A 12,994-nucleotide genomic window follows, 5' to 3' on the forward strand; every position below is an offset into this window, starting at 1 on the left:
TTAGCAAGGATAATTGGAAGCTCCTCATCGATTCTGTAAAGACTGACAGCAATAAATATGCATTGAGATAGACGTAATTCTTCTTCTTTACCTGATCATCCATCCTACCACAGAATCATTTATTTTTCTCTGTCCATATAAATGCTCCAACATCTGCCTCAGTAGTTTAAATGTATTCACTTTGACTTAGTGTTGTGTTTTTGATCCCAGAATTCAGGATCCATTCTTCATATTTTTATCTGCATTATGATTTTCTCCAAATCTGAATTAATCACCCACGCCTGCCATGCTAATTCCGAATTCTGTTGGTATGATTGTCTTTCTCTCTGGGTCTCAGCATTGCTGCAACCTCTGGTTCTTTCATAGTCGAGTCAGGGGTGTGTTCAACCCCTGGCTGGGACTAGAAATCCTGGGCTGTGGTCTTCTTAAGTACCCACACACTATGGGCTGTATTCATAGTCATTGTGCAAATGCATTATGGCCATCTGCACTGTCCACGAATGAGTGCAGGTAAACCACACTTCATACATTGATACTCAGTGGCCAAGAATAAGTATATGTAAATGAACTGATAATGACAAGTAAATGAGAAATGATGTAACTCAATGTATGTTAATGAAGCATTCTCTACCCTGATTGTGATTTATAGTCAGATTTCCTCTCCATCCCCAAATTCGTTGTAAAAAGCAGAGTTGATCTTATTGAATAAAACAAAGATTTTTTGAAGTGACCTCAGTAATCTTACCTCATTTTGAACTCTTTTTTATTCATTTCCAATATTTCTATTATTTTTTCATACTTTAAAAAGTGTGCAGTTTTCTAAGTAATTTGCCACCTAAATCGAGTAATCCTAATTTTGTATTCACATACGTTTATGGTCCATTATGTGTTTTGTATGCAGATGAGATCCTTTTACATTTATTTCTATGAATAACAGTAATATACTAATGCATACGGCACATTATGCATGTAACTGGTCCAAGATTAATGCTTATCTTCAGATACTTTACACTTTTGCCTTAAGTAAGCATGTTTGTCAAAATGCCTCTGCATTTCCACAGTCAACATGAATAACCTCCACTGACCTTATTTGCATATAAACATAGTTATAGATGTCATAAAACAAAAGGATAGAACGAAGTAGAATGAGTCTCAGATAATACCAAATTGCATGGAAAATCGCTCAGAATTCCAAAAAGACATAAAGTTATCCAGGCCAAGCAGAACAAACCCAAAAAATGTAGATGGTTCAATCCAAACAAATGTTTATTAAAGGGTATCCGGGCAGAGAAATGTTAGCGCTTTTGCTTAAAAAGCTTCTTCAGACATAAAATACATTCACCTGATACCAAATACTTTATATATAACATTCAAATTCTTAAAACAACCAATCAGACAGTGTCAACTATTAAAACATTAAAGTGACCTCACACTAATAGCATCTTCATCTAAAACACTTAATAAAAAGCCTAGGTAGCTGTCAATACAGAAACCAGTAAAAATAATGAAATAACTAATAAGTTGAACAATAATATATAATCAGGAATATATTAAAAAAAATATATATATATACATATATGAATATATATTATGAACATCTCATAAAAATAGAATATATATTAACTTAAAAATACATACGCTTAAAAAATACATGAAAACTTTCACTTATTGTTCCTGTGCTTCTTAAGAAAGGGCTTAATAGAAGCCCTTTCATTCAATCCCTTCCCTTTATCTGGCCTCAACCGGGTTATCCAATTACTCTCTATAGTCTCCATATGATTCCGGATGTCACCCTCCCGTGCACTAGGATAAATCACTGTCAGTGCTCTAAACAAAAAATTATGTGTGGTGTCACATTGGACCACATGTTTAGCTAATGCATTGTGTTGTGAGCCTTTCTTGATGTGATAAATATGCTCACGTATCCTGTCCTTAAATGGTCTGTTGGTTTTACCAACATAGAAAGATGAACAGATCTGGCATATAGCTAAATAAACTAAGTGTGGGGTCATACAGTTAACTGATGCTTTCGTTTTAAATGTGACATTCAAATCTGGATGAAAAAACTCATCTTTTATATCTATATAAGGGCAAAAATTGCATTTACCACATGGTGTGGTATGCATCTCTCCAGATACCAAGTTCTTATCTCTAGGATAACAAAGCAGCCTCTTTAAATTCTTTCTATTCCTGTATAAGAAACGTGGTTGCTCACCTACAACCATCTTTATGCTCTCATCTGTTTGTAGAACAGACCAATACCTACTAATAATCCCTCTAACCTCCTTATGATCACACGTATAAAAAGATGGAAACTTAACCGAGGAATTAGTAGATCTAAAACATATTTCTGAGTCTCTGACAGTAGGGCCAAAATAAGGGGCAGCTATATCAGACCTTAAAACGGGAATGTTACATAACTGTCACCAGTTGACCCCCCCCAATGAGACCCATAGTTGCTGGTGGGGGATGGGTCACAGAACGTCTGTCCATTTATGTAGAGAAACATTTAAGACCGATTCTGAATCATAATATGTTTGTATTGAAAGATTCTAAGCAGTTCCTTGTGGACTTATATGAATGTTTAAGAGGTTTTGATAATGATGAAGATTTGATCTTTGTAACCCTTGATGCCCAGTCCCTCTTTACTGTTATACCGAAGGAACTGGGAGTACTGTATATATTGGAATATCTGAAAAGACATAGTGAATACTCGGAAGTACAAAGAGATCTTATAACCTATTTCTTGGAACTTGTGTTAGAGAATAATTTATTCATGTTCCAGGATAGGATATATAAACAGCAAGATGGAGTAGCCATGGGTGCCCCTTGTGCCAATAGTTACGCTAATATGTTTTTGGCACAATGGGAGGAGTCAATTTTGTTTCATCTACCCATCTTTGAGACCCATGTTAAATTCTATTGTCGTTTTGTCGACGATTTGTTTATACTATGGGATGGTAGTTTAGAACAGCTGGATGCACTATTTATTAACATAAAAAGTTTAACTGATTTCCTCAGATTTACCATAGAACATTCTCCACATAGAATAGACTTTCTTGATCTTTACACTGAAAAATTACCTTGTGGGGTGATTAATACTGGTATATATAGGAAATCTTCTTATGCTAATACATTCTTATCGAGGTCCAGTATGCACCCCTCTTATGTTTTTAAGAATATCATTAGAGGTCAGGGTGTATGGTCCTCTAGAATGAATCCCATGGACACGGGTTTTGTTGAAGAATTAGTGAAATTTAGGATGAATTTAGTGGAGAGAGGTTATAAGGAGTTTGAAGTTGATGAACAATTATGTAGCATTCCCATTTTAAGGTCTGATATAGCTGCCCCTTATTTTGGCCCTACTGTCAGAGACTCAGAAATATGTTTTAGATCTACTAATTCCTCGGTTAAGTTTCCATCTTTTTATACGTGTGATCATAAGGAGGTTAGAGGGATTATTAGTAGGTATTAGTCTGTTCTACAAACAGATGAGAGCATAAAGATGGTTGTAGGTGAGCAACCACGTTTCTTATACAGGAATAGAAAGAATTTAAAGAGGCTGCTTTGTTATCCTAGAGATAAGAACTCGGTATCTGGAGAGATGCATACCACACCATGTGGTAAATGCAATTTTTGCCCTTATAAAGATATAAAAGATGAGTTTTTTCATCCAGATTTGAATGTCATATTTAAAACAAAAGCGTCAGCTAACTGTATGACCCCACACTTAGTTTATTTAGTTATATGCCAGATATGTTCATCTTTCTATGTTGGTAAAACCAACAGACCATTTAAGGACAGGATACGTGAGCATATTTATCACATCAAGAAAGGCTCACAACACAATGCATTAGCTAAACATGTGGTCCAATGTGACACCACACATAATTTTTTGTTTAAAGCACTGACAGTGATTTATCCTAGTGCACGGGAGGGTGACATCCGGAATCATATGGAGACTATAGAGAGTAATTGGATAACCCGGCTGAGGGCAGATAAAGGGAAGGGATTGAATGAAAGGGCTTCTATTAAGCCCTTTCTTAAGAAGCGCAGGAACAATAAGTGAAAGTTTTCATGTATTTTTTAAGCGTATGCATTTTTAAGTTAATATATATTCTATTTTTATGAGATGTTCATAATATATATATATTTTTTTAATATATTCCTGATTATATATTATTGTTCAGCTTATTAGTTATTTCATTATTTTTACTGGTTTCTGTATTGACAGCTACCTAGGCTTTTTATTAAGTGTTTTAGATGAAGTTGCTATTAGTGCAAGGTCACTTTAATGTTTTAATAGTTGACATTGTCTGATTTGTTGTTTTAAGAATTTGAATGTTATATATAAAGTATTTGGTATCAGGTGAATGTATTTTATGTCTGAAGAAGCTTTTTAAGCGAAAGCGCTAACATTTCTCTGTCTAGATACCCTTTAATAAACATTTGTTTGGATTGAACCATCTACATTTTTTGGATTCGTTCTGCTTGGCCTGGATAACTTTATGTCTTTTTGGAATTCTGAGCGATTATCCATGCAATTTGGTATTATCTGAGACTCACTCTGCTTCGTTCTATCCTTTTGTTTTATGACATTCATTATTAAATTATTTGGTATTGGGATAGAACGTCTACCAGACTGTTTGGCAGTTTTCTTTTCTGCTTTATTATTGATAGTTATAGATGTAGCACTGCTCTTTATGGATTACCGCTATGGAAGTCCAAAACCTGGGACTGCGAATGCCACTTTATGTTTTTAGGTTTACCCCTTGCTTAGATCCTCTCAGCTGCTTATGATCAGCATGTTTATTTAATAATGTCCACGTATGGTTACTTGATTCTGTTTTCCTATGCATTGTTGTGTGTGTATGTGTGTATGTTACATATTGTAGAGCTTTATGTGGGCTAGCTGTGCCTATTTTTCTGCAGTTTGCAAAAACATTGACTTTGGATAAACAATGAGATTCTTAATTTTTTTTCTTTAATGATGACTTTTCACCAAGTTGGGGCAACATCAAAATAGAAATACACAAGTAAGAAATTATGTGCCAGAGTAAAACCCCCAGCATGATGCATATAGGGGCATTCACTCACTACAAAAATGCCTGTGGGAATATTTTCTATGTTTTATTGCCTGGAACTCAGTAATATTTGAATATGTGTGTTTAAATAATTTCTGGACTTGAATAAGTATTGTTTTGTGAAACAGACACAGGAAATGTGTTTAAAAGTGTTGACTTTCAATAATGTAGAGTAGGTCGGAGTAGGATAACACAGGCAAAGTCAATCATATTCCTATTTCTTGGGTTCAAAAACTACTTGACCTTTTAACAAAGGGACTTGTTCTATTCCCAGTGTTACTCATGAAGATCATCAGTAAAATAATTCTGACAATTTTGGTTTAGAAAAAAGATGAAAAGCAATATATCTCAATCAATAAACTTTTGCTATTGCTATTAAAGAATGACAGTTATAGCAGCAGAAAAGGAAGCTAAATAAGGAAGTAAAATGTTAGTTAAAGATAAGGTAAAACAGTTCTGCATCTATAGGAAAGTGTTAAGTTCCAGGTCCCTAAGTGCTAGGTTTCTGAGTCACAAGATGCCAAGAATCAAAATGCAAATAACTGTGTTACACTGGAAATCATTGCTGGTGTTCTTTCAGGTCTATGTTCAGCTACCAAATTATAAAAAACATGAACCACAAAACATGGAAAGGAAAATAGCAAACTGGAAAAGTATCAAATGCCTACAACATTGAAATTCAAATACATTGAATGGCCATAGTTGGCCAACATCACACTCACAATCAGACAAGTGGGGGGCTGCACCCCCCACACATTCCAAGCCCTCCAAGCCCCTCACACCCCCAACTACATATACCAACTCCGAGATCACAGTACAGTGGAGAATAGGGAAGTATAAAAGATTCCCCTACACTTACCTTATGCATCACATTACTTCCTGGTTGTTGGCCGACTATGACCATTCAATTAATTTATTTTTGAAGTTGTCAGTTTTCCATACATTTCCAGTCCACTGTTTTCCTTTCGATATTTCACAGCTTGTTTTTTTTATAATTTGGTAGCCATAGACCCCTTCTTTCTATGTCTTTGCAAACAGTGGTTCCTTTGTTTTTAGAGATTTTTCCCTTTTTCATATTTATGCATCCATTGAGTTACTATATTATATTCACGGGGTGTGGTGGACTTAATCCTCACACGCACACACACACACACACACACACACACACACACACACACACACACACACACACACACACACATTGGGAGGTGTAGATGAGGGGCTTATTCTCTGGCAAAAATTGTCTATAGTTTGAGTTCTCATGTTTTTGTGTTCTGGAGTTATGATTTCAGCATTGCATTTCCTCATGTTTTAATCACTCAGGGTTTACTAGTCGGACAAAAAGTGTATAAGCTATGCAGTCAGGAAAATCACAGAGCAATATAAATAAAGAATGCCATACTTTATTTAGATGAAGACTAATCTATTTTTAAGTTATAAGGAGAGAGAACTCTTGAAGAAATAAAGAAGAAATACTGAATTAATGACTTACACTGCATGAAAAGCTTGAAATATTAAAGAAATTTAGTCAGGACTATACAGTTTAGCCGCCCCCCCCAAAAAAGAAAACCATCTTCAGAAGAAAGATAGGGTATTAATGATTGCAACTATAGGGTCAATCTTTAAACTTCATTCACAGCTCCAGATGGAGCATTAATTTGCCCTTTTCAGACAGTAAGACACCTCAGTTAATGTCTTCTTCAAAGGAGGCCTCTTTCAGAGAACACCAGCATGTACTACACTATCAGTACTGGGACATAAATTCAAACTGCTGGTGTAGGGACAAAACCCACAGTATTTGAACTTAATGCAAGAAATATACTAAACTACTGATGTTAAACAATTTTCTTTATACACTTCAGACAGAAGACTTCAGTGACATGAAGAAAAACTGCTGAGAGCAATCCAATATAATTCAGTATGCACTTTATATAGAAACAACAAATACTTTTATGAGCACATTCATCAACAAAATAACAAAGATACATTAGGTACTTGAGTATTGTCATTACAGGTTCTCTTCATGTTGTAACTTGTTTGTTCTTGACTACCTGTGTTTTATTCCCAGCATTTAGAAACGTAAATATTAAAAACATATTCAACAGGATGCCTGTTTCATGTTCCTGATAATTCCAGCTATGGTTTGATTCCAGACATAAAATCCTCATCTGAAATGTTGGGATACCTTGACCTAAGTTCTCTTCCAGGAATGTCCCCTACTGTTTGTCTTTTATGCCTTCTTTCATCTAGACATTGTGTCTGCAGATTTGTCAGTTTGTAATGCTAGTATCTGGCTCTAAGCAAGGCCAATTTGTTAGTTTCTCGTTGACACTTTAGGCAGAGTCATCCACAACAGCTGGCATCCCTTGATATGATTTAACATTTTAGAATGGTCTGTCAAAGCAGACTAAGTTACAAAACAAATCTAGCAACTCTGCACAGTTCAGCAGCTGGCATTCCATCTGTCTATGCAAGATATATATTTTTTACACGTAAATACTTATTCTAAGCATATCTTTAGCTAAATACAGAATGAGTGGCCCTTAACTTCTCATAGACATTACTGAGTGCAGCATTTCAGGTACAACAGAGACAGTGACATTGTTGTGAACTTCCAGAATAACTGGAGAGATGGGAGATTAAAAGCAGGTAGCATAGAAATATTACCCTACAACTTCTTGTTTGCAAATGGTATGCATTTTATTTTTCAAAATAATAAAGATGATTTTTGCATGCACAAAATTAAAAATAATAATTGCCTGCTATAGCAATGACGTTCGCTACAGTAATGACAAGGAACAACTGCCAGCAAACTTACTAAATGCTAAAAATAGTTCAGAAGCATACTCTTGTCATTTTGAATAGTAAATAGCAAGAGTAGCACTATTATAACACAAAATGCCTATGACCTTTTTTTACTTTTAAGGCTTTTTTAGTGTAATCAAGCCAATAAAGCCAAACTCCACTAGCCGTAGACATGCCATGTATCCGAAACTCTGGTATATCCTTAAGGGGTCCTTTCCATATATTCCATAGGCCTCGACTTCAGGAAGTTTAAACTGTTACATAGTGAAGACTTTAGCTTGGATGGCTCGTTATTGCAGTGCTTACTGAATGGTTTGTCTGTATGACCTCTTCAACCTTTGGCTTAGATGTTACTTGGGATATTTTACAGGTTTCCTAATGTTTACAGACCTGTGATTATTACATGTTCATTGATAATACCAATACTGCAGATTGTGTAACTGTGACAAAAAAAGCAACCCTGAAATTTCTAGCAGTTGTTGTAATGTATGGACTACCAAAGTCAAGTGCTGATGGCCTAGAGGAATTCATACATTTCATGCATGAAATACAGGAGGGAAAATAATAGTTGCTGGGGATTTACATTTACCAGAAACAGGCTGGAATACTATTGAATCAGCAACACTAGTATTTACAACATATGTTCAGAAAAAATCAATTGTTTCAGATTGTAAATAAGCCTAAAATAGAAAGGAACATACTTGACATCTTTTGTTTGTTTGTTTATGTTCCTAAAGAAATTACTGTCACTGCAGGTCAAGTTTTACCACTGTTGATGTGCAGTGATCATAGGGCTAGATGATTCTACCAATCTGAAATCTAAATCAATGCACAGCGTCTTCTGTGTGAAGACATGCGTGAATGGGCGTATCTTCGTTGAAGGTTGTGCGTCAGGGCTGGCAACTCGGCATGTAAAAATCTACTACCAATTATTAGCGGACCGGAATTCCGCTGTGGCGACCCCTAACTGGGAAAAGCCGAAAGACACAACTATGTAAAACTAATTGGAGTGAGTGTACAGTGGAAAAACTGCAGAAGGATTGTGGAAAGTTTTGAAAGAGAAATTGTTTCAATGCAAGAAATCAAAAAAATATTTAACATCAGGATCTAGGTACACAGTATCAGGAGGACATATTTCTAGAAGAACATGACATTTGAATAAAGTAAGAAACAAACAAATATAAGAAACTGAAAAGAGGTTGAACTACAACTTTGGAAACTGAAATAAATATGCTGGACAGACAAATTAAACAGTGTGAGACAAGATCAAGATAAATTTGAAGAAATTTTATATAAAGATATTCCTCTGGATTCAATAAAATCTGTGCAAGAATAAGAGTATTCTTGCATGGAGTGGTTCGTGTCCATTTAGCGCAGCAGCATACCTTAAATATTCATTAAGGCGCGCTGCTGTACTTGCTATACAGACACAAACTGTGAACAAGTGCAGGGGGGATTTCCAAGTAGTGCATGGATACTGAACACGCCCCCTGCACTCAGAAAGTGCCGTACAGCACTTTCTAAGCCGAACTTCCATAATATTAGAGATTTACTCTAATATTATTCTAGTATTTCAGTGTCCACAGACACTGAAATGAAATAATGATCATTTCAGTATCTGTGGACACTGAAATAAACATCAGCAATAAGACAGCAATGCAGGGGGGGGTGTGACAGGTTCTGTGACGCACCTCCCTGCATTGCTAAAATGCAATACGACACTTCTGCAACCTGCTAAAGAAGGAAATGTGTGCAAATGCACACATAACAGGGGATAAATCCCCCAAAAGTGACAAAACACATATATAGCCCTCACAAATACAGAAAGTTGATAGAGAACAGGTCATGCATTAGCATGAATTATGGAAGGGTAGAAGTCTGAAAGCAAATGTATGCCAATATTCCCTTACAGCAGTGCATGTTAACAAAGCCACAAATGATGGGGGGAATAAATAAAAAATTATGGACACATGAAAAATTGCCCTGGGTCTATATTACAATATCAAAATGTTGTAATATCAAACACCAAATGAGCAACACATATTCATCGAAACACATTTAAGCGGTTTGATGAATACATTAAAGGGCAAAGATGTAGTTTGCCAACTACACAGTGTTGCCCTTTTCTCCACTGTAGTGCAATCTCAGAGTTGGTATATTTAGTTAGGGGGGTGTGGGGGGCAGAGCATAAATCCCTGGATCATCACAGTGATTTACCAGACAAATAGAAATAAATTGTGGAATAGAAAAAAAGTATGGGCCAAACATCTGGACATTCTGTGAAAATCCTGACAGTGGAGAGGCATGCTCAGAACCCCTTAGTGCAATGGTTCTGGACCAAGCCTGACAAAGTGGGGAGACAAAGGCATGAAATTAGGGACATATCCAAAATAAGTGAGTAGATAAGCTGAGAAAGTTGATGTAGTAACACTGTATGTCCTAAAATATATTGACTGAAATATCACAAGTTTGCAACTCAATTGCTTCTCATTAGTTAGTGACCTCAATCCCTACATCACCCCACTGATGTGTCATGAATACATAACACTTATGGGGACCAGACCAATGATATCACCCAGACAACAGGATATCCTACAAATGTGTGGACATAACACAACATTAAGGAAACTACACTCAGCTAACAAGCAACATCCAAACTACAATCAGACTGATATAACACTACCCAAATCCAGGTCAGGGACTGTACACATGCATTTGCAAATATAACAGGCACTACAAGGATGTAACACCACTGGAAAACAGGCACTGGTGCGAAAGTGCATACCCACAACCAATTGCACCACAGTCACAGTGAACACTACAATATAATGACTGTGTGAGCAACACTATCCAGTTTGCCACTCACACATTACTCCTACATATACTGCCCCAAGTCCCAGTATAGTGAGAATCTTGAGGTGTTATGGGGCATGTCACGGTCTGCCTGTACAAACATATACAGGCGATAGGGAGCCAGAAACTGGAGCAGCATGCACCGTCAGATAGAAAGGGCCCATGACACTCACATGTACCCCCCTCCTTACACAGCCCAAATAACATGTACATACTACACTGCTACACAATCCTAACAGTCTGTTAACAATGGCCAGACATACACAGACTTCTCAAATGTACAGTTTCCCACTGAATGCATAGGCACAGGACTTATATCTATGGGCTCTTCCTTGTTACATATCTGGTGGGGGAGTCTATGACATCACTGGGATGGTAGCAGGAATGAAGGCAATAAATAATGATACTACATACCTCTGAATCTCTTACTGATGACATCTGGACAAAGCCTGACACAATTGGGGGACAGAGGCCCAAACACAGGGGTATATTGGACATATTGCTGTTATAGGTTCATAGGTTCATAGGTTTATACTAGGCTATCTGCCCTAAGGCATTTATAAGCCTAGCCCAAATTTTTGTGGCTTACGCCACCCCTTATATGAAAAAATACTGTTCCCATTAGTTTGTTGTGCCTCTGTCCAGCAGTGACACAGAGATGATTCCCAGGGTAAACCTACGATCTCCCATCCACAGGTCTAGATTTCTCTTGAACAGAGTCAGCGAGGTGCTCTGCCTCACATGGACCAGGATTTTATTCCACAGCATAGGGAGTCTCTGAGTGATAAATCTATCCCTCCAGCACGTCCTATTTATATCCGTGCTAAGGTTTAAGTCGCTTGCTCTAGTGGTTTTGGTGGATTTGGATTTTTTTGAGGTGGAGCATGTCCATTAATTCCGGGTTGGACATGGCCTTGTATGTCAGGCACATGTCACCTCTGAGCAGACGGTATGCGACTGAATAGAGCTGGAGTTTCTTCAATCTGGCAGCATATGACAGATTTTGGAGTCCCTTTATCCTTTTGGTGAGGCACTTTTGGGGTCTCTCCAATTGCTGCAGATGTCGGGTGAGATACATCCCGAATGGGGCATTGTACTCGATCATTGGTCTGATAAGTGAAGAGTACAGGGAACAATGACCTCACTAGATCTGGATGTGAATCCCTTCATGATCAGGTGGGCAATGTAGAAGGTCTTTCTAACCACTTTAGCAATGTGAGTGTCAAAAGAAAGGCCACTGTCAACCTGGGTCCCCAGGTCCCTGATAACCTCTTCTGTGCTTAGTGGATTGCCACCTATATGGTAGCTTGGGGTTACCTTGTTTTTCCTGAAGGGTATGACTATACATTTTTGGCGTTTAACTTCAGGCCATGGCTCTGGCACCAGCTATCTGTTTCCGTGAGTCCCTTCTGAAGGATATCCGTGTCTGATGCACTTTCCACTATGGCCCAGTTTGCAGTCGCCTGCAAACTTTGTCAGCCAAAGTCCTCCTATGTTGGCCTGTACTTCTGAGAAGTAGATGCCAAACAATAGGGGGCCAAGGACTGAGCCCTGTGGGACACCACTTGTGACCGGCTTGGAGTCTGACACACCGCCAGCAACTCTAACCCTGTGGGTTCTGTCCTTAAGCCAGTTTGCAACCCATCTTGTGACATATGGGTTTACATTTAAGCTGGTAAGTTTTTCTACAATACCCGAGTGGGGTATTGTGTCAAAAGCCTTTGCAAGGTCAAGGTAGGCTGTATGGACTGCCTTTCCTCATCAATGGCCTTGGTGACTGTTTCAAGAAGTCGACCAAGTTCAAAAGGCATGATCTTCCCTTGACAAAGCCAAACTGGGTCGGGTCCAATGTCTGCAAGTCCCTATATCTTTGTTTATGAGCCACATTATGCTCCTCTGCATAGCTTTGCAGACTAGACTTGATAAGCTTATGGGGCGGTAATTACCAGCGTCTGTAGAGGCGCCTTTGTGGAGTGGGACAACAGTTGCCGACGCCACTCCTTGGGCACGTATCCTGTGGTAAGGCTGAGATTAAACAGCTGCCTTATGTGCGGTTTAATTCCTCATTTAGCTCGTGTAGCACACAGCCGGGGACACCATCCGTCCCATTGATGCTGTGTTTTTAGCTTTAGAGAGAGCAGCTTTCACCTGCGCATTTGAGATGTCTGGGAGGCTACACTCGGCTGGGATAGTTATCTCTCCTTTAGGGGGGGGGGGTGAAGTTTGCACTGAACCTGTCTGCCAGTATGTTG

The sequence above is a fragment of the Protopterus annectens genome, chromosome 11.part0 (assembly GCF_019279795.1).
Source record: "Protopterus annectens isolate FY-2018-M chromosome 11.part0, PAN1.0, whole genome shotgun sequence".
Taxonomy (NCBI): Eukaryota; Metazoa; Chordata; order Ceratodontiformes; family Protopteridae; genus Protopterus; species Protopterus annectens.